The sequence below is a fragment of the Mesoplodon bidens genome (genome assembly GCF_964165515.1).
Source record: "Mesoplodon bidens genome assembly, chromosome: 6".
NCBI classification, from domain to species: Eukaryota; Metazoa; Chordata; class Mammalia; order Artiodactyla; family Ziphiidae; genus Mesoplodon; species Mesoplodon bidens.
The window spans coordinates 92532421-92560335 of record NC_138162.1 but is presented as its reverse complement, the minus strand read 5'-3'; the positions used below and the strand labels follow the sequence as shown (position 1 = coordinate 92560335).

Below are 27915 nucleotides of genomic sequence, written 5' to 3'. Positions count from 1 at the left end.
TGCCCCAAATAAAACTTAACTCACAACTCTCAGTTTGTGCTTTTTTTTTTTCAGTTGACAGTTTAAAACTTTCCCAATTTGGCTGTTCAAGGAGCCACCGTTTTGGGAAAATCCCTGCTGTTCTCCTTACTTGCTGCAAGTAATAAACCCTTCCTTCTCCTGCCCTTTGGCTTGGTTGTGTCTTTTGGCTCAACAAAAGAAGTGTTTCAGGTAACACTTTGAGCTGGTCTAAGAATTAAATTGACGTGAGACTGATTAACAGGAGAAAATAAAACAAAAGTTTAATAATATGTATATCTAGGAGTCGTTTTTGGCCTAAGCCATTTTGCAATCTAAGCCTGCCCAGGATGCTTGCCGTTGAAAGGGTCTCGGTAATTAATCATCTTAAGGGAACAAAATAATGCAGAATCAAAGGACTGTTTTCAGGTCAAAGAATTAACAATAACAAAGATAATTGTAAAGACTCCCAGTTCTCTTTCAATGGTAAAGATTAGCCTGATCAACTGGGAACATAAGGAATGATGATATTGACCTTTTCTGACCCTCATGACTTCAGTCCACTAAAGCTTGGACTCTGTGGACCACCCAAACCCCTTCATGAATATGCATATACCCTTAGCTTAAAAATTCCCCAATTTTGCTGTTCAGGAAGACACTGCTTTGGGAAAGACCCCCGGTGTTCTCTTTACTTGCTGCAAGTAACAAATCCTTTCTTCTCCCAATCTTTGTTTTTGTTGTGCCTTTCAGCTTGACGCCCACCAAGAGGCAAACCCAGGTTTTTGGGTAACATTAGCTCTTTGGCGGGCAATGAAAATGACATAAGGCAGATTAACAAGAGAAAATTAAATTATTATGTGCACATGGGGAATTCACGTAAGTATGAAGAATTCCAAAGACAGCAAGAAAAGGTGGCATATATATATTCTTGACTAAAGAGAAGTGAAACTGAGCAGGACCCTGTGGCGCTCCTGGGCACTAAAGTCTTTCTGTGTCTCCCATTTCTTGTTTGCAGGGACTAGGATTCAGCATCCACAACCTGCCCTGAATTCCAAAGGGTAGGGTCAAATAGTTGCTAATCAGGGAAGGGAGGGGCTGCAGAGACAAGGGAGGAACTGTCAAGAAACAATAGTGCAGCTTTGGGACAAGATCCTGGTTCTGCCTCAAGGGAAACATATAACAATAACTTTGAGCTCTTCTACAGAACTCAAACCCCCAACAAATGGAAGATGTTAACTACTTGATGAAGCATCCTTCATTCTAGAGAGAAGGTCACAGTTTGATAACCTTGAGAAGCATAGAAGCTCATCAGGAGACCACCTGAGGCCAGATAAAAAGATTGCAGGCCCTGAACACACCAAAATCCTTATCAGCAACCCTGACCTTGAACCATTGCTATAAAACTCCTCACCAAATCCCCCCAGGTTGGGACACACAGTTTTGAGGGCATTAGCCTGCTGTGTCCCCCTTTGCCTGGCAACACAATAAACCTATTATTTTCTACTTCACCCAAACTCTGCCTCCGAATTCGATTCCATACCAGTGCACAGAGGTCAAATTTCGGCATCAGAAGGACGTATGGGTCTAAAATTTCAAGGGGAAGTAAGGTATTCACAGGAAGTTAAAAAGAGTTAATGTTTGGTAAACAAATGTTTGCTGAGCCATCCAAAGACAATGAGACACAGAGAGAATTTTTTTTTTGCGGTACGTGTGCCTCTCACTGTTGTGGCCTCTCCCCTTGCGGAGCACAGGCTCTGGATGCACAGGCCCAGCAGCCATGGCTCATGGGCCCTGCCGCTCTGCGGCACGTAGGATCTTCCCGGACAGGGGCATGAACCCGTGTCCCCTGCATCGGCAGGCGGACTCTCAACCACTGCGCCACCAGGGAAGCCCCACAGAGAGGATTCTGATCAAATGGGCTTTTCAATGTTCCTCCTGTTCTACCACACCTAGTGTTATACTACATTTATCTCTAGTGATAGCTTCTTCCTGGGACAGGCCTCCTGTCTTAAATTATTTTAGGCAATAAGGGGGAAGTTCAAAGGCTCTTCCTGAGTCTTTTGGGCCTTGATTGTTTTCAGCTCAAAATAATCCACATGCCATAGTGGCACATCTTGTGGTGGCCTGCACTTAGACCCATTGGCTCCCACGTGCAAATGAGAACCATGCAGTGACTCAGGGAGAGCCCTGAGCACATTATTCAGATAGACACCAACATGAGGCAATTTTTCTTCAGTGTGTTCAGTGAGAGAAAGCAATACAAGAGGCACTGCCCTTTTACTTTGGGGGAGGTTGAAAGTCCCTTCTTGGAAAGGAAAAATAAGTACTTTTAGAGCATTTAGAAAACCTAAAACCTGTGACTCAATTTTTTTAAGTGCAGAGTTAATTTTACCCAAATGTGTTTTCTTAAAAATTGCAACCAGTCAAGATCAGTATCTTCAAGGGGTGCACCAGTTGTGATATTTGCTGACTTTACACTGTTCTGAAATTGAGGATACCTTCCCTCTACTCAGTTAAGGTTTATTTTTATTAAGTTTTAAAACTGTTTTAAGTAGGAGATCTTTTACTGGAGCCTGAGGATTGATAACGTTAACCACTGTGACACTGCTCTGTTACCTCACATCAACCAAAGAATTGTGAAGGAGCTGATCACATACCCTGTGATTCCCCTCTCTCACCTGGTATTTAAAAATGCTTTCATGAAACCCCCCAGGAAAGGGGGTTCAAGTGTTTTGAGCACTAACTGACCTGAACTCCCGGCCTGGCACCTGCAGTAAACGCTGCACTTTCCTTCGCCATAACCTGGAGTCAGTAGATTTGCTTTACTGCACATGGGAGAGCAGACCCACGTTTTTTTCATCAGCATATTTATATATATTATTATATATTGTAGGCAATGGAGATATTTTACTTCTTTCCTATTGTGCTGTTTTATTTTTTAACTGAGTTAACCATGAAAGTCAATTTTTGTTGATAGAGGAGAAAAGGTACAAATTAATTAGCTATAGTTAAAAATTTAAAGCTTTCAAAATGCTTGTTATTTATAATGAGGTTTATTTAACAGAATTAGGAAATAATTCTGTATTTAAATGGTTCGATTGTGATTGTGGAACATGAAATTGGTAGTCCACAGGACATATACTAAATTTTCACCCTTAGTGATACTATATTTGTACTGTCCATGTCAAGCTAAAATGTTGTTTTTTAACAATCTTTAGCAAACATATCTTAGTTTTATTAATCAGAGGGAATATAGGAGCTCAATTTGATGTAGGGAACTTGAGCATTCCATCAACATGAATTTGAAGAATACACTAAGAATATCTTCTACATTACATTGGAGTAGTGAATTACTGGTAATTATTTAGGGAATTCTTTTGAAAAATATAGTCACCAGGGGCCAATAGTTGAATTCTATTGAAATAGAGGTAGATATTAATAAGAATGGAAAATTATATTTTCATTTTATATTGCCCATATCTTCATTTTATTTGTAGGTTTTGAAAGTTTGCAAGAGAAAGATATCAGAATTTATACTTCATTCAACAGAATCCCTTGGACCAAATGATCACACACTCAGAATACATAAGAGGAGACATTACTGACTGTGGCCCAGGAGACAAGGACAAGACCTAGAAAAGACACAGTCAATAATGGAGGGAAAGAAAGATTGGAATAGACAGGCATTTCTCTTAATGAAAAATGTTAACAGTAGAATCCTTGAGGGAGAATCTTTGAAAACATTGGATTTCTATAACAATAAAAAATTGAGTCCCAAAGTACAATGAGAAATAACAATAATGAATAAATAGGATAAAGAAATTATATGTTAACTGGCATACATTCCAGGCGATGATCAGACTCCTGCAGAAACCAGGGCTTTCTGGCCTTTAATTCCCCTTGGGCGGAACTGCAGCGCCCCTGTCCCCAGCCTTCAGCCATCAACTCCAGGACTACAGAGGCAGAGTCCTGGCCCTCAAGTCAGGCTGCCTCACTGACTTGAATGCCCATGGAAAAGGGAACATTGATCCTGACCTGAGACACAGCCCTCAGATGTTTGTAAGCTGGAAAGTCTGCATCAGACTTCCTTGCATCTCTCTAGGGTGAACTAGGGAGCAACAAAATGTCACAAAACCCTTTCCCACAGAAGAAGTCTGGGAAAAAACACATGACGATCTTGGCCTTGGTGCCAGGTGAGGCTGATATAACTAGAGCACACCTTCTCCTGGGTTTGGTACCAGAATCCAGGGCCCTGGTGGGAGGACCTGGGCTCTGCCCTGGGTTCCATGGACACAGACAAGCAAGTGTCATCTCAGCAACCTTCAAGGACCCAGATGTGAGAAAGAGGCAATGAAGACACGATGGCTGCTTCAGGGTGGCTTGGTGTCAGCCTAGAACAGCTGGACTTCATAAGGAATAACACACTGTGGAGAGAAATAATAAAGAATTTATAATAGGAACAGAAAATAGTTTTATTTGAGCCAAGCTGAGGGCTATAATCTGGGAGGCAGCCCCTCAAAAGGCTCTAAGGAACTTCTCCACTGAAGCATGGTAGTCTTATACTTTATCAGAACAAAGAACATACATCAAACATGACAGGGGTCTATTCCTTAATGATTTCAAAAGAGACAGATTGAGTACATATATAGTGAGACAGTAGGATCCTGGTACGTGGGAAAGGAACCTCATCTTCGAGAGGGTGTTAACATGGGCATCATAAGAAGGGAGTCATTTATCCTTCTTTTTTAATCAGACATTTCCTTTCCTTAATGGTTAAAGCAGATGTGCTGTGTGTGTTTGACAGGCTCTTTCAGTTCACACAAAGTTTACACTGAACCATGTATAAGCCTAAATGATTTCCCCATACCTCATTACGTGAAAAATTTCTCCCTCAACACTATAATTTGGGGCTTGACTTATCTTGGCGATAAACCAGACCCATAATACCCTCAGCTCTCGAGGCCTCTCCACCTGCAGATCCTGCTGTATCCTCCCCCCAGGGCACAGCACCACAAGAGGGTGTCAGGTGAGGGGTTTGGGACTCAGAGAATTGACTCCCGAAAGTGTTTCTGTTTTCCAAGATAAATAACAATACAGTTTGGATTCTAAAAATCATCCAAATAAGTGACAAAAAAAATGCTAGACCAACAGTGAATCACAGCGTTTTTCATAAGATAAATGAATGTTATATAATGAAAGAGTAAATAGAGCCCAGAGGCTTTAATATGTAAAATTAAAATGGAGTTCAGTAGTGTTTAAAATACATCTAAAGGTCATATTTATGAGCTGCAAGTCCAGCTGTATTCCACAAGAATTTAGGCAAATGCATGAAAGATGAGTTATGAGTAAAGCACTATCCCCAAACTGTGGGTGTGGGGAAACTCATCCTAGCACTTTGTGCAGAACTAATACATTGCAACCATATCTGGTTTCAAAACTGATATTTTCTGCAACTAAAAAGGCAGAAATAAGCTAAATAAGCTACCTATCCCCTCTTTGCCCTTCAGTTATTAATTAAGACTCCTATTTCTTCCTCTCTTATCTATTTTTTTAAATTCCAATTTCAAATGCCAAAATATTCAGCTATTATATATGTTATTGTTCTCTTAATTTAGTGTCTACACAGCCTGAAATTTCTTTTTAATTTCCCTATTATATAATTAGTTTTATATTCATCAATTATGTGATATTTCCAGCAGGTACTGAGCTTTTATGCTCCAAATGTATGCCCTTCCATACTTTAACGCACATAAATATACTTTATACTTTTACATCAATTTAAAAGGTAATCTATTGAGTGAAAATTCTGTCTTCAGCATTTTGTTGGGGTCAGCAGTGGGGAGTGAAAATGTAGAAGAAGGAAAAGACATGGCTTATTGTTCTCAAAAGAAGTTACAGAGAAACCTCTGACTTCCTTATCAAAAGGAGACCCATTTCTTTTTCAATGTCTTTTCTTTTTTTAAAAAAAAAATTTATTTATTTATTTATGGCTGCATTGGGTTTTCGTTGTAGTGTGAGGGCTTCTCATTGTGGTGGTTCCTCTTCTTGCGCAGCACGGACTCTTGGCTCATGGGCTTCACTAGTTGCAACATGCGGGCTCAGTAGTTGTGGCTCGCGGACATAGTTGCTCCATGATATGTGGGATCTTCCTGGACCAGGGCTTGAACCCGTGTCCCCTGCACTGGCAGGCGGATTCTTAACCACTGTGCCACCATGGAAGCCCTCAATGTCTTTTCTATTGTCTTCAAATCTATCGGGCTTTAAAATGATTTGTGTGTGTGTGCTCATATTCTGACTGTCTCTCACAGCAGATTGTGAGTTCTGTGAAAGTGAGGCAGGAGATAGATGGGCCCCAGGGTAAGCAGCAGGAGTTCATTCCCTCTGGACAGAAACTCCAAAATATCAATAACAGGGCAATCGAGAAAGGAGGCTGTGCCCTGCCCAGATAAGAGATAAAAGACTAGATGTTCCTCATTCTCGTAGTCAAGGAGACCTTCCCAGCTACACATGTGCAGAAAGGTTCCTTGGAGGTCAAAAAGGGAGAGGGCATCACCCCATAGTAAGTGATGTCAACTACCCATAGGCCTCTTCGCTAGAATCCATCTTGGCTAAGAGATGCACATGAACACGGGAGGACCCTGAGGTATACCAAATATGGACTCAGAACCAAGCAAAGCAAGATGATTGGTCAAAGGAAACCTGGAAGAAATTCCCCATAAAAGTGATTCAAACTACCAAGTGAGCGCAACTCTCTCTCTGAGCCCGCCCATGTGTCTAGCCACATGTATTCTTTGTCCTCCTAATAAACACTTTACTTGTTTCACTACTTTCCATCTCTGTGGAAATTCATTTCTACACAGCAGACAGGCCAGGACCTTGTCACTGGCCACTAGTCCCTGGTGGTCTAGTGGCTAGGATTTAGTGCTTTCACCGCCCCGGCCTGACTTCAATCTCTGGCCAGGAACCAAAATCCTGCTTCAAGCAGCTGCAGGCTGAGGCCACCTGAGATGAAAACAGGGGCAATGTTTATCTTGTTTAAGATCATGTCTTGTCAAAAAACAAAATTCAACTGAGTAAATTTGAAAATCTGATTGGCCTTATTTGATGCTTTATGAATTGGGCAGCATCTCATCTAGTAAATAGAAGGGCACTTTGAGAAGTTTTACAGAGTGGACGGTTTTTATAGAAAGGAGGGTGGGCAAGAAAGTCATTAGCAAAAGAAAAAAAGGTTATTTGGGACCAGTACTATCTTCTCTTTGTAGGGAAGGGAAGCCTTGAGTTTTATCTTGCAGATTGCCTCTTCTTCTTGGTTTGGGGGAGATGGAGAGGGCCCCTGTGATAGATTACCACATTGGTGCCGACCAGAAAATTCCAGATTTCAGAATTAAGATAACATTTCTGGTGAAGGTCGAAATTGCAAGTAGGTTAGGTATTAAATATATGCGTGGTATCGTGGGCTTCATCACAAATGAAACCATTTTGTGTCAGTGGTTTTCCTCCTTAATAGTCCCTAATGCAGAACTAGCAGAAACACAACAAAGATTTGTGAAAAAGGAAATGAGTGCCTAACTCAATTGGTCAACTGGTGTAAAGAATGTGGCATAAGAATAAAAAGATCTAGAGAGCAGATGAAAGAAGCTTTTGTTTATATTTTTAAAAGGAATGTCTTCTGTGTTTTCAAATTACTGCAAATCTAATCAGCAATGTTGATGTGACTCTTAAAAATGATGCTTTTTGAAAGGTTAGAGAAAGGAAAAACAAGAAAAAAATAAGGATGTTTGGCATTCTGGATGTTGGCTAAATGGCAATTTCATCACTAAGAACATATTTTATTCTATTGTCATGATATATGGGTAATGTATGTAAAGATATATTTATATGTCATACATAATATATATTTCCTTTTAATCACCCCTATTGGGGTACAATTTGCATACAACTAATAGCACTCATGTTAAGTGTATAGCACAGTTAGATAAATTTTGACAAATATGTACAGTTGTGTAATCACTACCACAATCATGATACAGAAAATTTCCATTACCCAGAAAGTTTCCTTAGGCTCCTTTGTGGTCAATCCTCACCTTCCTACAAAAATGATATGATGATTTGCTTTCAGTGACTATAGTTTTCCCATTCTCAAATTTCCATAAATAGAATCTAACAGTGTGTATTTGGTTCCTGTTTTCTTTCACTCAGCATGTTTTGAGATTCATCCATGTTGTGTATATTAATATTTCATTCCCCTTTATTGCTGATGTGAATTACTCATTCACTTGATGAACATTTGAGCTGCTTACAGTTTGCAGCCTTAAACTTTATGAAAGCATCGGGATTTCCATTAGAATTCTTTAATTTCTTACCCAATTCAACGGTATGATTTGAAAGTTATCAGAAACCTGCACTTGTCAGAAAGTCTTTAGTATGAATCTTCCTGAAGATGAAGCATTTTTTCAAAAGCATCTATGAATGATAAAAAAACTTAAAAAGACACAGTTAAAGAGCTGGTTAAAATGCAATTGACAAAAAAAAATTGTTTACTTCTGTAACATACAAATTTGACATATTCAAATTTTAGAAATTTTATTTAATTTCGTATAACATAAGAATATCTATATTAATGATATTTAGTATAATCTAAATGGATAACCTAAGAAGGTTGTAGATACATTTATCTCTAATCAATTGACAGTGCCTCCCATAACATACCAAATCATCCTAATTAGTTTAATATCTCTCTTTGAGATGACTTAGGGGTCCTCTGAAACATCCCAAAGGTATCTAGAGGTCAAAATATCTTTCATTAGGATTCTATACTTGAGAAGTTTATCCAAAATGTTAAAAAGTTTCAAGACACTTGGTCAAATAGGATTACAGATCACTGTGAAACAATGCTTATGCATTTAAGCAAAGTTACAATGAAAGATTTTAAAAGCAAGTACAGAAAGTTATAACAGATTATTTAAAAGGTAAAGAAAATTTACAATCTTAATCAAAAGCAAATCAATATTCCAAGAAAACTTTTTTCTCTTAACAGAGAGAGAAAAAAATTTTAAGTTTTTGTACTTTACTTTTAATCTTAAAATTCATTTACTCAATTAAATTCATTCTAATCTTAGTGAGTCCTGACAACACATAGAATTTCTTTCTAAAGATTACTTTTTCCCCAGAAATCTACAACTTTCTATATTCATATTAACTTGCCCTTTATTTTATTTCCTCTTTAGAAATAACCAGCTTTAAGACAAAATTACTTCCTTTTTCTTTAACAAAATAAATTCCTATTCTTCATACCTTCTTTTAATGAAAACACACATCCTATTACCCTGTATACGAAAATGTTCTCATTATTTCTAGTGGCTTTAATTACATATTTAATTAGAATTCTCAAGTCTTAAAAACCTAAATTCCTAGTGAAAATTAAGAAGTAAGCAATTATGAGCTGTTCTTTACATTAGCATTCTGTAGATTGGCAAATTTATAAATAAATGTTATTTATAATTTCTAAAAATATGTGCTTTCTTATGGAAAATGTCTCAGTGTGACACCAAACATATTTATTAATAGTCTTAAATATCTTTACTTTCTCTGTAAAAGGAAGCCAATGTTTAGTAATTAATATTTCAGTATATTATTTTATTTGGAAAAGACCTCGATATTCAATGAATTCTCATCATTTAGCTTAATTTAGTTAAACTCTAAAATTTCAAGTTACTAAAACTTCCAGAAAAGCTATTTTTTTTCTTTTTTTTTCTTTTTTTTTTCATTTTTTTCATTTTTTTTTTCATTTTTCATTTTTTCATACATTTGTAGCAAGTATTACTATCAAACTCCACTCATTGGGCCAGAGACCCTTGTGATGTTAGCGAAAAACTTGCCCCTCATGTAGCACACTACCTACACTTGTGAGTTCATCGGCCAGTGGCCTCAACTCCAAGCTCTAACAATGTGCAGCAGAAAAGCTATTTTTAAGTAGACATTCCTAAAACATAATTATTCCCAGAGTTCACCTAAAAACTCTTGTCTCATTTACCTCTATTTTATTCACTTGTTCTCAAAAATTATGTTTAGATTACCCAAGAAAACTTTATGAGACATTAGACCAAGTCAGCCATTATCCCAAATTTAATATTGAATATTTTTCAGATCACATGAATCTGAAATTCATTCAACTTAGTTTCTTTTATATTTCTGAGCATTTCTGTAAGGGCTTAATTTCCTTTAAGTCAATTAAATAGAGCTCATTTACAAACTAACTCTGATAATACCATCCAAAGGAAAAGAGATATATTTATAATGTACACATGGACATACATACATTCCAGACAAACAGAGATCTCACAGTTTTCCTGCCTGAGTTTAAAAAGGACTCTTCTCCCTTTTATTCCCCCCTCAGTCTCAGGAATTGGCGATGGTATAGACAAGAGTGAGTGAGAGTACATTAGAGCCCAGGGTAGAACATTTACATTTCAAAGTCACAGGGAGAAAAATGTAAGTTCCTCCTAGTAAGATTTGTTTCCTTCTGGTCAGAATAGTGAAGAGATACTTTTAACAAGCCAGCTTTTTCATATGCAAAAACAAGTTTTAGAATGTCAAAAAGTGCCCCATCTGGGGCATTATTCTCCAGAGCCTAAAGAATACTGTGACCACATGATTTTAGAAAAATATCACCTTCTCCTTTTCATGGGTATGAGCCCGTGAAACTAAGAGCTAAGAATTTCCCAATTCTGCAAAATACACCATAGGGAATATAAGATGAAACAGAGCTCTGATTACCCCTTCTCAGTTGTTTATGGCTGGTAATCTTAAAATCTCAAACAAACAAACAAATGTAGTCTCTCAGGGTTTCAAACTCCTAAGCCCAAAAGGGAAAATCCCAACAAATGTTTAGCCACTGACAGACCCAAATGGCTAAGAGAATGAATACCCTGGTATTATCACACACAAGTTCCACTACTTACTAGAGAAATCTCAACCAGCAAAGCATGTGTCTTTTTCCCTTTACCACAGAAATCAAAAGTGCCATGGGCCAATGATGCCTGCTCAGTGGCAAGTGTTCAGGGCCATCTCTGAGACAAAGGTGCTCAAGCAGCTGCTGAGTAGTATCCATGAGCTGCCACTGGTCAGGGGCCAGTGTGCTATGGTTGAGATGCCCACTAGGGATGGTGGCCCCTTCATGGTTGCCCAAATTATTGCCAAACCAAACACAGATTCACTCCCTCAATGCAGAGCAAAGCCAATCTACTGATACCAGTCGTGGTGAAACAAAGTACAGTGTTTATTTGCAGGATGCGAAGCAAGGATAACAAGCAGCTAATGCTCAAAAGACCCAAACTCCCTGAAGACTTTTGGGCAAGTGTTTCTAAAGGCAACATTAGGAGTGAGGGTCTCAGGGTGAATTATCACTTCATGGACATTCTTTTGATTAGTTGGTGGAGAGGTGACAGGGTGATGTTTTGGGAAGCTTAATCATCAGCCTTCTTGTTCCAACCAGTCTGGGACCTACATGCTTGTGATCAGCATGTAGTCAAATCCTCCATCAGGTGGAGAGCCTTAGTGTCTACAGAAAACGCTCAAGTGTCGTGGTCCATACGTGGGTTGGAAAAGAATTTCCAGACACAAGGCAGAACGTAAAGGAGATAAAATTTATTAGAGGAAATTGTCTCTGCCAGAACAGCAGGCTGACTTCCTAGTAGTCTGGGGGAGTGGACCCCAAACATGGGCTATTGATCAGTTTTTATAGCCAGAAAACAAAGGAATGCTCCAAGTTGAAAATTTCATTTACTGATTGGTCGAGGCACATATACTTTCCTTCTATAGGGTGGCAGTGGGACAGGGAAGATGCCTTTTCTTATTTGGGACAGGTCTCATCGCCCAGCTGGGCTCAGGAATTTCATAACCATCACAACATGGTGGGGAGGGCAATTAAGGGTCTGATAAGGGGTGTAACGCTGACACTTTTTCAGAGAGGGTTGTCCTTTGTCCTTGAAGCACCATTGTCCTTGGAGCACCACATCAAGGATATGTGTCAGACTGTTATCTATATCCCTTGAGGAGAAAGGGATAGAGACAACACTGTTTTTCAATCTCTTGTTACTCTTCTTGCTTGACTGCTTTTCCTTTGTTTCTGAATTTGGTCAGTTCTATAATCATTACCTGCTCTTTGGAAATCAAGGGAGGCCTAGGGGACTAAAGCTTTGTTCTACAAACAAGAAGCAGGGAACACTGGGAGTCTGTCACTGGGAAGGCCCCACAGGATCCTACTCAGTTTCACAATCATGAATAAAGCTGTTTCTATGAACGTTCATGTACAAATTTTGTGTGGACATATTTTACTCATTGAAATTCCTAGGGGGTGAAATTAGGGGTTTGTATTAATGCCGAACTGTTTTCCAAAGTAGTACATCATTTCACATTTTCTTCAGGAATGTATGAGACTTCTGGTTGTTCTCCATCCTTACTAACATTTGATGCTATCAATCTTTTTAATTTTAGTCATTCTAGTAGATGTGAAGTTATTTGCATTGTGGTTTTAATTTTTCTTTGATGACTAATAATGCTGAACATTTTAAAATGTTGCTTATTTACCACTCATGTGTCTTCTTTGGTTAAGTGTGTTATTAAATTTTTGGCCCAATTTAAATTAAATTGTTTGTCTACTAAGTAGTGTTTTAGTAAAAGCTGGAGAAGAAGCAAGTTTGGCTGGATTACAGAAAACAAGGGGGAGAGTGGTAGGAATGAGGCCAAGAGAGACATGGGAGAAGGGGAGAACAGATCAAAAAGGACTTCGAGGCCTTGGTGAGAACTTTGGATTTATTGTAATTAAATTGAATTCACTGGATGATTTTGAGTCTAGAGTGGCACAATCAGGCTTAAATTTTAAGGGACCACTTTGGCAGCTCTGTGAAGAGGCCAGAGGAATGGGAGTAAACACAGGATAGACTAGGAGGTTATTGCAGCAGTCAGAAAGAGAGAAACTGGTTAGTTGCAGTTCTGAATGACCTTTCCCCTCACTCTTGTTCCTGACATTCCAAACTGCATAATTTCGGATGTGGAAGACTGAGAAATTTCCTGGATTTTCTCAACAGAATATTGACTTACTCAAGGCCTTTAAGTGGAACACACTCTACTGAGGGTTGAGAGAAAGCTGACAATAGTGGCTTGCCTAGCTTAACTCCGTGGTTATGGTTGTTAGTTGTGGTTGCAATATTATGGTTGTGTGACTCTTTGGTTAGTATTCACTTTCTCCATCTTGGAATATACTTTTGATGAGGATGGAAAAATGATCTCTGTTTTTAACTCGCCACTGTAGCCTCAGTTTGAGCACAGTGCCTGCCAATTAGCATTTAGTCAATGGTTTTTTTTTTGTAGGGGAGTGAATGTGTGTATGTGTGAGGGAGAGAGAGAAGAGGGTCAGAAACAGAGAGGGGAATAGACAGCCATAGGGACAGGGGAACAAGTCCATATTGCAAAAGAACAGGACAATATTTTCTGTGAGTAGAATGCTCAGAGCCTGTGTACTGTGTTCTTTTCTACTTTCTCAGGTTAGATTTATCCCTTCATAAATTTTCTTTATCTTATCCAAAATGAATCTACATTTTTTTTCCTTATAAGTATAAAGAAAAAGATTTTTGGGGGGGAAAATTTTTAATGTCTCACTACAATTCAAGTACCATACATGTCTCTTTCTATTATTTGTATATCTTGAAAATATACCAGCATTATTGTCTAACACAAAGGAGGCACTAAATAAAAGTTTTTCTTTGAAACATTGGTACTATAAATTATAAGAGACAGGAGCCATGTTTTCACAGCTCTGTTTCTTGAGCACCCAGCCCAACGGTATTGTGGAGATGGAATAACAATCACCATGAGCACAGGTCACTGCTGACAAAGGGACTTGCTTTCTCTCCAAACCATTTGACTTTGTTGGTGCCCAGGGCAGGATGCTCCAAAATATGCCTCAGTGGAATATTACTTTGAATTAAAGTTACTGAAGAAATGACTGATGCAAGAGAGACACACTGACCTTCCTATCTGTCTCCATGAAAGCAGGAAATTAATATCTCATGTGAATGGTGCCCTCCCTGTACCAGGAGGTAGAAAGACATCATTAGCACCAGAGATAGGGAATGCAGGGTGAAGAAGGCTGTATAAACCTTGTGACTTCTTTAACTCAAGAAGGTTGGCAGGGACATTTCTTCCTCCTCAACAGCTGACAAGACAACCAGGAGGCTGGCTAAACCCTGCTTCCCACCACAAGACTGCTGCAGCTGAGAGATCCTAGGACACATGACAAAGGCCAGCAGAAGGTAAAATGTCATATCTCCTCAACTTCCCAGGCCTGTAAGGTCTGGTGGGCGGGAAAGTGCTTAAGAGTCTCCTTTTCTCTATCTCTAAATTTAGATTAGCAGAAGAAAATACTTATGGAGCAAGATCCTTGTGACATAGAAAATCTGGTTTTTGGAAATGAGTAATCTCATCTCAGTTTTTCTTAATCCTTTCCTCCCAGAGATAGTCACTGTTTTTCTTTGTCTCTGTCTCCTGAGTCATGTTTCATAAGAAGAAAGAACCATAGGGCAGAATACAGGCATAGGCCCTATAAGCCTGCTGTTTGAGACAGCCTCACAGACTGGTGAGTTAACAGTTCTCTCCAGTCCAGTGCCTATTAAGACAAACGTTGCTGTCAGTCCTCTATATAAAAACTGGATGAGATTTTTCCTTCTGTATTTTTCTATGTCCTGAGAGTTTGGCTTTTTGTCCAGTGAGAATATTCTCACTGGTCTCCACCATCTGGACGGTGTATTTACTGGGGTGCATCTGGTAACCAGTTGAATCGACTGGGGTTCTGAGACACAAAGTCATAAACAGCACACTCTAGTCTTGTTGTGCCAGCTGTCAGAGGAGTTTGTCCTAAGGGGACCCAGTCCATAAGGGGCCTTTGTTGTTTCAACCTTCATTACCTTTTAAGTGTTGGAAAAGTCCCATTCCAGCAGCATATGCCTGATGTCACAGATTAGTAGGTTTGGGATCAGAGGTGCCTCAAATTCCCAGGAGAGACCAGGGACACAGTTTGCATTATACCACCCTTACTCCCTGTGCAATGAAGGCCTTTGCTTTCTTAGATTATCCTTGGAAATGAATTTTCACATTATAGGGGCTATACCATCCGTGCCCGCTCCATCTGAAAGTATGCTTATTTCATCCATAGTAAGGATTTATTCTAAGCCTGAAAAGTTACCTCTGGGTCGTTCCATAAAAAACCTTACTGATTTGAGTCACTATTCGAAATTAATGAAAGGTCTTACTCCTCAATGTCCAGATGATGGATCCTTTAAATTTGTTGTGTTTAAAAGATTACCTTTTTGAGAGCTCTCATCATAAACAGCTGTCATATTGGTATTTATGGAAGGATTAAATTGAAAGGAAAAATAATGTATAACAGCTAGCCTCAGGGAATCGTTATTAAGATGAAATAACAGAAATTAGACTTAAAGATCCAACGTGAATTCTCCTTTTTAAGAAAAATTTTAAAAATTGCCCCATCTCCTCAGCAATTCCTTAGGCCCTCCTACAAATAATTAGGAAAAGATCAGTTGGAAGCCAATATTCAAGAGCTAATAGAAACAATTATCTTTGTCTTCCAAATCTCTACAAAACCAGAAATGCAACTTAGGAACAAGTCAAGGCCCATTTATCTTCACCAACCCTGAAACCTATTCCTCTCAAATTCTTGTAGATATTATAAAAGTTGAGGATAATTGGAGCAAAATTGTCCTGTACTTAAGAAGAAAATGTTTTTAAAATAATAATTACCCTGAGACTTATGATAATAGAAAAATACACTCCAAAACTCACAGAAGAAAATTTACATTTTTTCTCTGTCCCTTAAAGTTATAAATCTTACCATGTCTTTAAAATGTAAACACAGCCACATTTCCTGAGACTGAGCCCAGATTATCTCAATTGTTAGAACCTGAAACTAAAATTTAAAGAAAAAAAAGGAAAGAGGTTTTTTTTAAACAAAAACCACCAAAAAAACCCTCTCTTGCTCAAACTCTAAATCAGTCTCCTTAAAATTGTTTATCAAGGGCAAGTACACTTAAAGGGCAAGAAGACTTAAAAGTCTTCTCCATAACTAATAAAAGACTGTAGCTATCTGAGTGAGTAAACTTAATTTATTCCAACAAGCAATCTAAAAATTCTCAAAAATATAACAAAAACGAATACAAATATTTTTCAAATTCACATGATCTTGGATAATTTTTTGTAAGTAAAATTTGTTCAGGTTTAATGGTTTAATTAATACAGACATATCTTAAGAGTTATCAGCATTAAGTATAATAGCTTTATGCTATGTAGTTTTACTAAAATTCAAATAAGCTCATGTTATCTCTTTTACAAAATTTCTCAGAAAACAGTAATAATAATAATAATTTAAGATGATGGCTAACACTACTTTAACATCTTATGAAATTGTCATGAGTAATCTGAGTGATTGTTAAGAACAAATTAATTAAATAGACATAAGATAAGAATTTTTAGGTAAACTTTTTTTAGCAATAATTGTTTTTGCTATGTCAACTTAAATAGTTTTCAAAATGTCTTTGATAAATTGTACCCTTAGAGTTTTGCTAAGTTAAATTAAATGAATTGAATGTCTAGATCATTTCCAACTAAGACAAAATACTGAAATATTAATTGCTGAACGAGTCTAAGTTTACCTACTTTTGACCTCTTATTACACACTAAATATGTTTGGTTCTATTAGTAAACATGTCTTGTGCTTCATTAAAAGCTTGTACTATGAAGTAGAATATGTTTCTAGAAATTATGAAATGTATTTATAAGTTTGCCAAGCCACAAAATACTTACACAGTTAATAATTTTTAACATTATCTTTACAAAAAAATTAAAGCTTCAAAGGATTAAGAATTGTAAATAATATATGTGGTTAAAGCTACTAGGAATTATAAGGAAATTAGAATATGTTTTGGGGTAAGAAAAAGTGTAAGCTATGGAGATGTTTTTGTTCATGTAAAAACTTTGTTAAGTGATTTTTGTCCTAAAGCTGGTAACTTCTAAATGGGAAAGAGAACAAGGGACAAATCAAAATGGGCAGAGAAAGGTGTAAAAGGTTTGTTAAAAAGGAATCTTGGGCCTCCCTGGTGGCGCAGTGGTTGAGAGTCCGCCTGCCGATGCAGGGGATACGGGTTCGTGCCCCGGTCTGGGAGGATCCCATATGCCGCGGAGCGGCTGGGCCCGTGAGCCATGGCCGCTGGGCCTGCGCATCCGGAGCCTGTGCTCCACAACGGGAGAGGCCACAACAGTGAGAGGCCCGCATACCGCAAAAAGAAAAAAAAAAAAAAAAAAAGGAATCTTTAGAAAGGAATTTTATGTGTAGTCAGGTCTAAGATTGGAATGAATTTAATAAAGTGATTGAGTTTTAATATCCAAAGTAAGCTGGTAGAAAATTAAAATTTGTTTTTTCTCTCTTTTTGCAAAATTTTCTTATTTATTGGTCTGCTCTTAATGAGAAATTGTAAACAAAGACTTTTTTTACATTTAATGTAATCTGTCTAGCAAAACAAATATTGTACATTTTGTCTTGATGAGTCTTTGATAATTTTGAACAAAAACTGAGTGCTTTCAATATTAAAAGAGCTAAGTATTTTTACACTATTTAACTATCTGTATTTACATGTGAATCTTTGTAACTTTGATTAAATTGATAACTAAATATTAATTCACAGTGACATATGATCATATTTGACAAAGTGTTTTAAAACATTTTTATTTTTGAAAAAGTAGATTTTCCCCCAAGTCACATTCTAAATGAAGTCTTATTGACCTGGAAATAATGTTCAGGTTTTCCAGAGGCCCCTTGGAACACCCTCAAAGATTTGTTTTATCTTATTAGAAAAGAGAGCTATGAAACTCATTAGGCTTATTTGGTATGTTACTTACGTGGGAAGCATTGCTAAATAAATGATCATAAACTCTAGGTTATATCATAAGGGTGAATGTTATTAATATAAAAGTTCTGGAAAGTATATGAAATTCCTAAAATTGGATATGTCCTAGTATAATGTTATCAGTCATAATTCTAGTTATTATCTTAAATGTTTTGTGTCACAGAGATAAATTTTCTTGTCAATTCCATTAGAATGAATCAAATTTTTAGTAATGGATATTTGTCTTTTATTACTTAGACAATGGTTTTACTCAGATGCTTTTACAAAAGCTTCCTGAAAATGTGTTTCATGTTCAGAGAAATTCATGGAAAAGGATCTAACAAGTATTCTAGAACACAAGTTTCTGATGAATTTCAAATCATTACACTGAACTGAGTAAGAATTTACAAAACCCTAATGGAGAAATTGACGGTTTCATAAAACTTCTAACAAAAGATCAAACAAAACAAGAATTAATTACATGGGACTAAGTAAACTGAAGAAGATGGTTATAATATTTTATGATTTTAAAAATAAATTTATTTAGTTTATTTATTTTTGGCTGCATTGGGTCTTTGTTGCTGTGTGTGGGCTTTCTCTAGTTGCAGTGAATGGCAGCTACTCTTCGTTGTGGTGCATGGGCTTCTCATTGCAGTGGCTTCTCTTGTTGTAGAGCATGGGCTCTAGGTGCATGGGCTTCAGTAGTTGTGGCTTGTGGGCTTTAGTAGTTGTGGCTCATGGGCTCTAGAATACAGGCTCAGTAGTTGTGGCACGTGGGCTTAGTTGCTCTGCGGCATGTGGGATCTTCCTGGACCAGGGTTTGAACCCATGTCCCCTGCACTGGCAGGCAGATTCTTAAACACTGTGCCATAAGGAAAGCCCCATTTTATGATTTTTTTTTTCGTGGTACGCGGGCCTCTCACTGTTGTGGCCTCTCCCGTTGTGGAGCACAGGTTCCGGACGTGCAGGCTCAGCGGCCATGGCTCACAAACCCAGCCGCTCCATGGCATGTGGGATCCTCCCAGACCGGGGCATGAACCCGTGTCCCCTGCATCACAGGCAGACTCTCAACCACTGCACCACCAGGGAAGCCCTATGATTTTTAAATTTGAAACATTGCTGGTTTTATTTTTTTTAAGTTTTGTTTCTCCAAATGTAGGAAAATGTGTTTTTCTCTCTTAAGCTTAGAGCAGTTTGGTAAATTATACCCATGTAAGCAAAATTGAATCATTTGTCTTTTTCTCTCTACCCGATTCCTCCAGAATTCAGAAGCTTTCAGTGAACATTCTTGTTTTCTTGGCAACATAGTGATTTGCATAATTTCAATAAGAATCTGTTCTCCTTATAATAGCACATAATTGCAAACATTGCTTATATTACTAAAGTTTTGCCTAGAATGTCATATTTGAGAGAGATATACATAAACTTAGGTTTGACCAAACAGCTTTAAGAAACTAAGGTTGACTTCATGGAGCCAATAAAGTCCCTTGGGAAAATAGTGTGGTACCTTGCTTAGAGTTCCCAGCAGCCTTACTAGTTGAGTAAGGAAGGTCACTTCCTGGCAAATGCAAGAACCTCAGAATATTTGGGGGACATTTAGGAGAAGAATTCACCCAAATCTATAGATGTCAAATGATTGGCTTGGCTTCTTAGCCTCAAGGGACTATTAAAAGTTTAATCTGGAGATTCCTTATAAAAAGTTCCAGCAAAGCAGATTTAAAAGAGCCTATATGGGAGATTTCCCTCTAACCCTGGAGATATTCTGCAGAGATAGTGGTTGACCAGAGGTAAAGCCTGAAGTCCTTCATGAATTTCAATCAAAATTGAACTTTAAGAAGCCAGAACTCCTGACAGTGACATTCAGGAGAGAGGGTAGAGACAAAGATGACAGAGTAGAAGGACGTGAGCTCACCTCCTCTCATGAAACCACCCAAATCACAACTAACTGCTGAACAACCATCAACAAAAAGACTTGAACATACAAAAAAGACACTCTACATCCAAAGACAAAGAAGAAACTACAACTAGATGGTAGGAGGGGTGCTTTCATGATATAATCAAATCTCATACCTGCTGGCTGGGCGAACCAGAAAGTGGAAAATAATCATCATATCACAGAGGTTCTCCCACAGGAGTGAGAGCTCTGAGACCCACGTGAGGCTCCTCAGCCTGGGGACATGGCAGTGAGAGGAGGAGATCCCAGAGCATTTGATCTTGAAGGCCAGTGGGACTTGAGGGCAGGAGCTCCACAGGATTGGGGGAAAGAGACTCCACTTTTGGAGGGTGCACACAAGGTTTCATGTGTACTGGGACCCACGGCAAAGCAGTAACTCCATAAAAGCCTGGGCCAGACCTACCTGAGGGTCTTGGAGGGTCTCCTGGGGAGGAAGAAGTTGGCTGTGGATCACTGTGGGGGCAAGGACACTGGTGGCAGAGGACCCAGGAATATTTTTTGGTGTGAGCTCTCCTGCAGGTCACCATTTGGGCACTGAGACCTGGCCCCACCCAATAGCCTGCAGTCTCCATTCTGGGATGCCTCAGGGAAAACAACCAACAAGGTGGGAACACAGACCCTCCCATGAGCAGACAGGCTGCCTAAAGTTATTCTGATTCCACAGCCACCTCTAAACACCACTTGACACAACCCTGCCCACCAGAGGGAGAAGACCCAGCTCCACCCACCAGTGGGCAGGCACCAGTCCCTACCACCAGGAAGATTGCACAAGCTCCTGGACCAACCTCACCCATCAGGGGGCAGGCACCAGAAGTGAGAGGAGCCATGATCCTGCAGCCTGAGGAAAGGAGGCTACAAACACGGAAGGCAGAGAAATGTGTTCCAGATGAAGGAACATCATCAAACTCCAGAAGAACAACTAAGTGAAGTGGAGATAGGCAATCTTCCTGAAAAAGAATTCAGAGTAATGATAGTAAAGATGATACAAGTAACTGGAAAAAGAATGGAGGCACAGACCAAGAACATAGATGAAATTTTTAACAAAGAGCTAGAAGTTTTAAAAAACAAAGGGAGATAAACAATAACTGAAATGAAAAATACTCTACAAGTAATCAATAGCAGAATAAATGAGGCAGAAGAATAAATAAGTGAGCTGGTAGACAGATTGGTGAGAATCACTGCTTTGGAACCGAATAAAGAAAAACAATGAAAACAAATGAGGACAGTCTAAGAGACCTCTGGGACAACATTAAATGTGCCAACATTCACATTATAGGGGTCCCAGAAGGAGAAGAGAGAGACAGAGGGGCTGAAAAAATATTTGAAGAGATAATAGCCAAAAACTTCCCTAACATGGAAAAGGAACAGTCACTGAAGTCCAAGAAGCACAGAGAGTCAAATACGGAACAAACCCAAAGAGGAACATGCCAACACACATGAATCAAATTGACAAAAATTAAAGACAAAGAAAACATTAAAAGCAACAAGAGAAAAACAACAAATAACATACAAGGAAACCCCAGTAAGGTTATCGGCTGATTTTTTTCAGCAGAAACTCTGCAGGCCAGAAGGGAGTGGCCCAATATATTTACAGTGATGAAAGGCAAAAACCTACGACCAAAAATACTCTACCTAGCAAGGCTCTTATTCAGACCTGACAGAGAAATCAGAAGCTTTATAGACAAACAAAAGCTAAGAGAATTCAGCACCATCAAACCAGCTTTACAACAAATGCTAAAGGAACTTCTCTAGATGAAAAAGAAAATGCCACAACTAGAAAAAAACAATATTATGAATGGGAAAGCTCACCATTAAAGGCAAACATACAGTAAAGGTAGGAAATCATCCACTCACAAATATGATATCAAAACAAGCAATCATGAGAAGAGGAGAGTACAAATGCAGGATATTGGAAATGCATTTGAAATTAAGAGGCCAGCAACTTAAAACAACTTTTCATATATATATATATATATATATATATATATACACACACTCTGCTATATCAAAACCTCATGGGAAATGCAAACCAGAAATCTACAATAGATACACAAAGAAAAAGCAACCCAAATGCAACACTAAAGATGGTCATCAAACCACAAGGGAAGAGAACAAAAGAGGAAGGGAAGAAAAAAGAATTACAAAAACAAACCCAAAACAATTAACAAAATGACAATAAGAACATACATATTGATAATTACATTAAAAGTAAAGAGACTAAATGCTCCAACCAAAAGACATAGACTGGCTGAACAGATACAAAAGCAAGAACCATATATATGCTGCCTACTAGAAACTCACTTTAGATCTAGACACCCACACAGACTGAAAGTGAGAGGGTAAAAGAAAGGTATTCCATACAAATGGAAATCAAAGGAAAACCAGAGTAGCAATAGTCATATCTGACAAAATAGACTCTAAAATAAAGACTGTAACAAGGACCAAGAAGGACACTGCATAATGATCAAGGAATCAATCCAAGAAGAAGATACAACAATTGTAAATATATGTTCACCCAACATAGGAACGCCTCAATATATAAGGCAAATGCTAATAGACATAAAAGGAGAAATTGACAGTAACACAATAGTATTGGGGGATGTTAATACCCCACTTTCATCAATGCACAGATCATCCAGACAAAATCAGTATGAAAACACAGGCCTTGAATGACACATTAGACCAGAAGGACTTAATTGATATTTAGAGAGCATTCCATCTGAAAGCAGCAGAATACACATTCTCCTCAAGTGCACACGAAACATTCTCCAGGATAGATCACACGCTGCGCAACAAAGTGAGCCTTAGTAAATTTAAGAAAATTGAAATCATATGAAGCACCTGTTCCAAACACAATGCTATGAGATTAGAAATCAACTACAAGAAAAAAACTGTAAAAAACACAAATACATGGAGGCTAAACAATATGCTATAAGCAACCAATGTATCACTGAAGAAATCAAAGCAAAAATTAAAAAGTACCTACAAATGAAAACAAAAACACGAAGATCCAAAACCTATGGGATGCAGCAGAAGCATTTCTAAGAGGGAAGTTTATAGTGATAAAATCTTACCTCAGGAAACAAGAAAAATCTCAAATAAACAACCTAACCTTATACGTAAAGCAACTAGACAAAGGAGAACAAACAAAACCCAAATTTAGTAGAAGGAAAGAAAACATATAGATCAGCGCAGAAATAAATGAGAGACAAAGAAAACAGTAGGAAAGATCAATGAAACTAGAAGCTGGTTCTTTGAAAAGATAAACAAAATTGATAAACCATTAGCCAGCATCATCAAGAAAAAAAAATGGGGAGAGCTCAAAGCAATAAAATTAGAAATACAAAAGAAGTTACAATGGACACCACAGAAATACAAAAGCTCATAAGAGACTACTACCAGAAACTATATGCCTGTAAAATGCACAACCTAGAAGAAATGGACAAATTCTTAGAAAGGTACAACCTTCGAAGACTGAATCAGGAAGAAATAGAAAATATGAACAGACAAATCACAAGTCCTGAAATTGAAACTGTGATTAAGAAACTCCAACAGGGCATCCCCGGTGGCGCAGTTGTTAAGAAACCACCTGCCAAGGCAGGGGACACGGGTTCGAACCCTGGTCCAGGAAGATCCCACATGTCACAGAGCAACTAAGCCCGTGGGTCACAACTACTAAGCCTGCTCTCTAGAGCCCACGAACCACAGCTGCTGAGCCTGCATGCCACAACTACTGAAGCTCACGTGCCTAAATCCCATGCTCTGCAACAAGAGAAGCCACCGCAATGAGTAACCCATGCACCGCAATGAAGAGTAGCCCCCGCTTGCCACAACTAAAAAAAGAAAGCCTACATACAACAACAAACACCCAATGCAGCCAAAAATAAAATAAATAAATAAATGTATTTTTTAAAATTTATTAAAATTTATTTAAAAAAAGAAACTCCCAACAAACAAAAGTCCAAGATCAGATGGCTTCACAAGTGAATTCTATCAAGCATTTAGAGAACACTAAACACCTGTTCTTCTGAAACTATTCCATAAAATTTCAGAAGAAGAAACATTCCCAAACTCATCCTATGAGGCCATAATCACCCTGATACCAAAACCAAACAAAGGTACTACAAAAAAAGAAAAAAATAAGTCAATATCACTGATGAACATGGACTCAAAAATCATTTACAAAATACTAGCAAAGTGAATCCAACAACACATTAAAAGGATCAGACACCATGATCAAGTGGGATTTATCCCAAGGATGCAAGGATTTTTCACTATCCACATATCAATCAGTGTGATACACCACATCAATGAATTCAGTAAAGTCACAGAATACAAAATCAATACACAGAAATCTCTTTCATTCCTATACACTAAAAACAAAAGATCAGAAAGAGAAATTATGGAAGGAATCCCATTTACCATCACATCAAAAAGAAAAAATACCTATGAATAAATCTACCTAAGGAGACAAAAGACCTGTACTCTGAAAACTCTAAGATGCTGATGAAAGAAATGGAAAGTGACACAAACAGATGGAGAGATATACCATGTGCTTGGATTGGAAGAATCAATACTGTCAAAATGACTATACTACTTAAGGCAATCTACAGATTCAATGCAATCCCTATTAAATTACCAGTGGAATTTTTTTTTAGATTTTTTTCATGTGGACCATTTTTAAAGTCTTTATTGAATTTGTTACAATATTGTTTCTGTTTTATGTTTTGATTTTTGTTTTTGTGTGTGTTTTTTTGGTTGCATGGCATGTGGGATCCCAACTCCCTGACCAGGGATCGAACCTGCATCCTCCTCATTGGAAGGTGAAGTCTCAACCACCGGACCACCAGGGAAGCCCCCACCAATGTCATTTTTCACAGAACTAGAGCAGAAAATTTTAAAATGTGTATAGAAACACAAACCCCCAAATAACCAAAGCATACTATGAAAGCAAAATGGAGTTGGAGGAATCAGGCTCACTGTCTTCAGACTATATTACAAAGCTACAGTAATCAGTATGGTACTTGCACAAAAACAGAAATATAGATCAATGGAACACAATAGAAAGACCAGAAATAAACCCACACAACTATGGTCAATTAATCTATGACAAAGGAGGTAGGAATATACAATGGAGAAAAGACAGTCTCTTCAATAAGTGGTGCTGGGAAAACTGGACAGCTACATGTAAAAAATGAAATTAGAACAATTTTCTAACATCACAGACAAAAATAAATTCAAAATGCATTAAAGACCTAAATGTAAGACTGGATATTATAAAACTCTTAGAGGAAAATCCAGGCAGAACACTCTTTCACAGCAGCAATATCTTTTTGGATCCACCTCCTAGAGGAAAGAAAACAAAAACTAAAATAAACAAATGCGACCTAATAAAACGTAAAAGCTTTTGCACAGCAAAGGAAACCATAAACAAAACAAAAAGACAACCTACAGAATGGGAGAAAATATTTGCAAATGATGAGACTGACAATGGAATAATCTCTAAAGTATACAAATAGCTCATGCAGCTCAATATCAAAAAAACAAACTACCCAATCAAAAAATGGACAGAAGATCTAAACAGACATTTCTCCAAAGAAGACATACTGATGGGCAAAAAGCACATGAAAATCTGCTCAACATCGCTAATTATTAGAGAAATGCAAATCAAAACTACAATGAGGTATCACCTCACACCAGTCAGAGTTACCATCATCAAAACGTCTACAAACTGTAGACTACAAAAATGTTGGAGAGGGTGTGGAGAAAAGGAGTCCTCCTACACTGTTGGTGGGAATGTAAATTGGTTCAACCACTATGGAGAATATTATGGGATTCCTTAAAAAACTAAAAATAGAACTACCATATGATCCATCAATCCTACTCTTAGGCATGTATCTGGAGAAAATTATACTTCCAAAAGATACATGCACCCCAGTGTTCAGTACAGCACTATTCACAATAACCAGGATATGAAAGCAATTTAAATGTCCATTGACAGATGGATGGATAAAGAAGATGTGGTACATATATACAATGGAATATTACTCAGCCATAAAAATGAATGAAATAATGCCATTTGCAGTAACATGAATTGGCATAGAGATTATCATACTAAGTGAAGTAATTCAGATAAAGACAAATATCATATGATATCACTTATCTGTGGAATCTAAACAAATGATACAAATGAACTTAATTACAAAAGAGAAACAGACTCACAGACTTAAAAAACAAACTTATGGTTACTAAAGGGAAAAGGTATGGGGAGGGATAAATTAGGAGTTTGGATTCACATATACACACTACTATATATAAAATAGATAATCAACAAGACCCTACTGTATAGCAAAGGGAACACTACTCAATATTCTGTAATAACCTATATGGCAAAAGAATCTGAAAAAGAATGGATATATGTATATGTATAACTGAATCATTTTGCTGTACACCTGAAACTAATTCAACAGTGTAAATCAACTATACTTCAATATAAAATTAAAATTAAATTTAAAAAAAAGAGATTAAAAAAAAGAAGCGTCTTCCAAAGCAAGGATCAGATCAAAGAACATGAATGGAATATTCCTACTGGGACAATTAGGAGGATAACACATCCTTGGTAGGTGCAGAGCCTGTTCACTTATCCTCTGACTTTCCTTATTCCCTTTCTCCACTACATCCAATTAAGCAGATAAAAACTTTGAGAAAGCTGCCTCTTCCTTCACCAATGCCAAGAAGGACAAACTCAAAGAGCCATTTGTCTGTCTGTCTTCCTCTGATGTTGCTTCTTCATGTTTGAGCTATTGGGAGGAGAGAGAGGCAATAAATTCTCTTAATAAAAGCAAAAAATAAAAATAAAAAATAAGCCTATATGGTCAGTCACAATCCTTGCTATACTTATATAAATAAGACCAAGTTTATTGCATCTAGACTTCTTTTGCAAACAAATTTGTCTTAATTTGGCTATCTTTGATAAAAATGAGGGTGATTTTAGAGAGAAAAATTATCTTTCGATAGAAACCAAAATACATATTGTGGATATTAGATTCTAGTGCTATTAATTTTCCTTGAAGTTTTGTTAATTACTTGAAAACTGGACTGTATCCTGAATTTTGCTAGTTTCCTCCACTACCTGACTACAACTCTCCAAACTAGTGTTTCCAAATTTTCTCCCACCCTTTTGACTTGGAATCATTGAAACTAAAACTGCCTTTTTTTCTGAAGTCCTGCATACTGAAGGTAGATATCTTAATATAAACTTCAGAGAAATCTCCACAGCAGCTCATGTTTAGACAGTCTTCTTCGTTCCTGTTGCTATATGGACCACTCAGAAAGTTTACCTGAACATCTGATGGACATTCAAACTACAAAAGATGCTTTAACCCTGACATTTAGAGATCTTCTCAACTGTCTACCCTCAGAACTCAAAAACTGATATGAAATTTGCCTCCATTATTATCCATTGTTTTTTTGTCTCCATAGCAATGCCTCTTATTCAATACCTGATTGCTTGTACAGTAAGCTTAACTTCTACTTGGAAATACTGCTTTGGAAGAGAAAATTAAGGTAAAATGATCATATGGATGGACTCTAATCCAATATAACTTGTATCTTTATAAGGGGGGAATATTAGAACACAGACATGCACAGACTGAGGGGCAACCATGTGAGGACACAGCGAGAAGGTAGCCATCAAAGGAGAGAGACCTCAAGGAAACTAAACTTGATACTTTGATCTTGGACTTCTAACCTCTAGAGCTATGAGAAAATATATATTTGTTGTTTAAGCCACCTAGTAGCCAGTGTGGTATTTTGTTATGGCAGCCCTAGCAAACAAACAAACAAGCCCTAGCCAGTGTGGTATTTTGTTATGGCAGCCCTAGCAAACAAATCACTATTAGGGAAAAAAAATCATGTGCTTTGTTATTCCAGTAGAATGATTTTAACACTGATTACTTCTTACCTTGAGATTATAAAAGACAGTGATAAACATTACTGTAGAATATATAT

General features: G+C 37.7%; 1 long non-coding RNA gene across 2 annotated transcripts; it reads left to right on the top strand.

Annotated features, from left to right (window-relative positions):
• The first annotated feature begins 444 nt into the window (after nucleotides 1–444).
• Nucleotides 445–27484, top strand: LOC308618689. Of its 2 annotated transcripts, XR_014016061.1 has the most exons (3): nucleotides 445–873; nucleotides 14213–14309; nucleotides 27388–27484. It is a non-coding gene; the product is annotated as an uncharacterized lncRNA (long non-coding RNA). The 2 variants fall into 2 exon arrangements; XR_014016062.1 differs by lacking the exon at nucleotides 445–873 and having other exon boundaries at nucleotides 14125–14309.
• The last annotated feature ends 431 nt before the right edge of the window (nucleotides 27485–27915 follow it).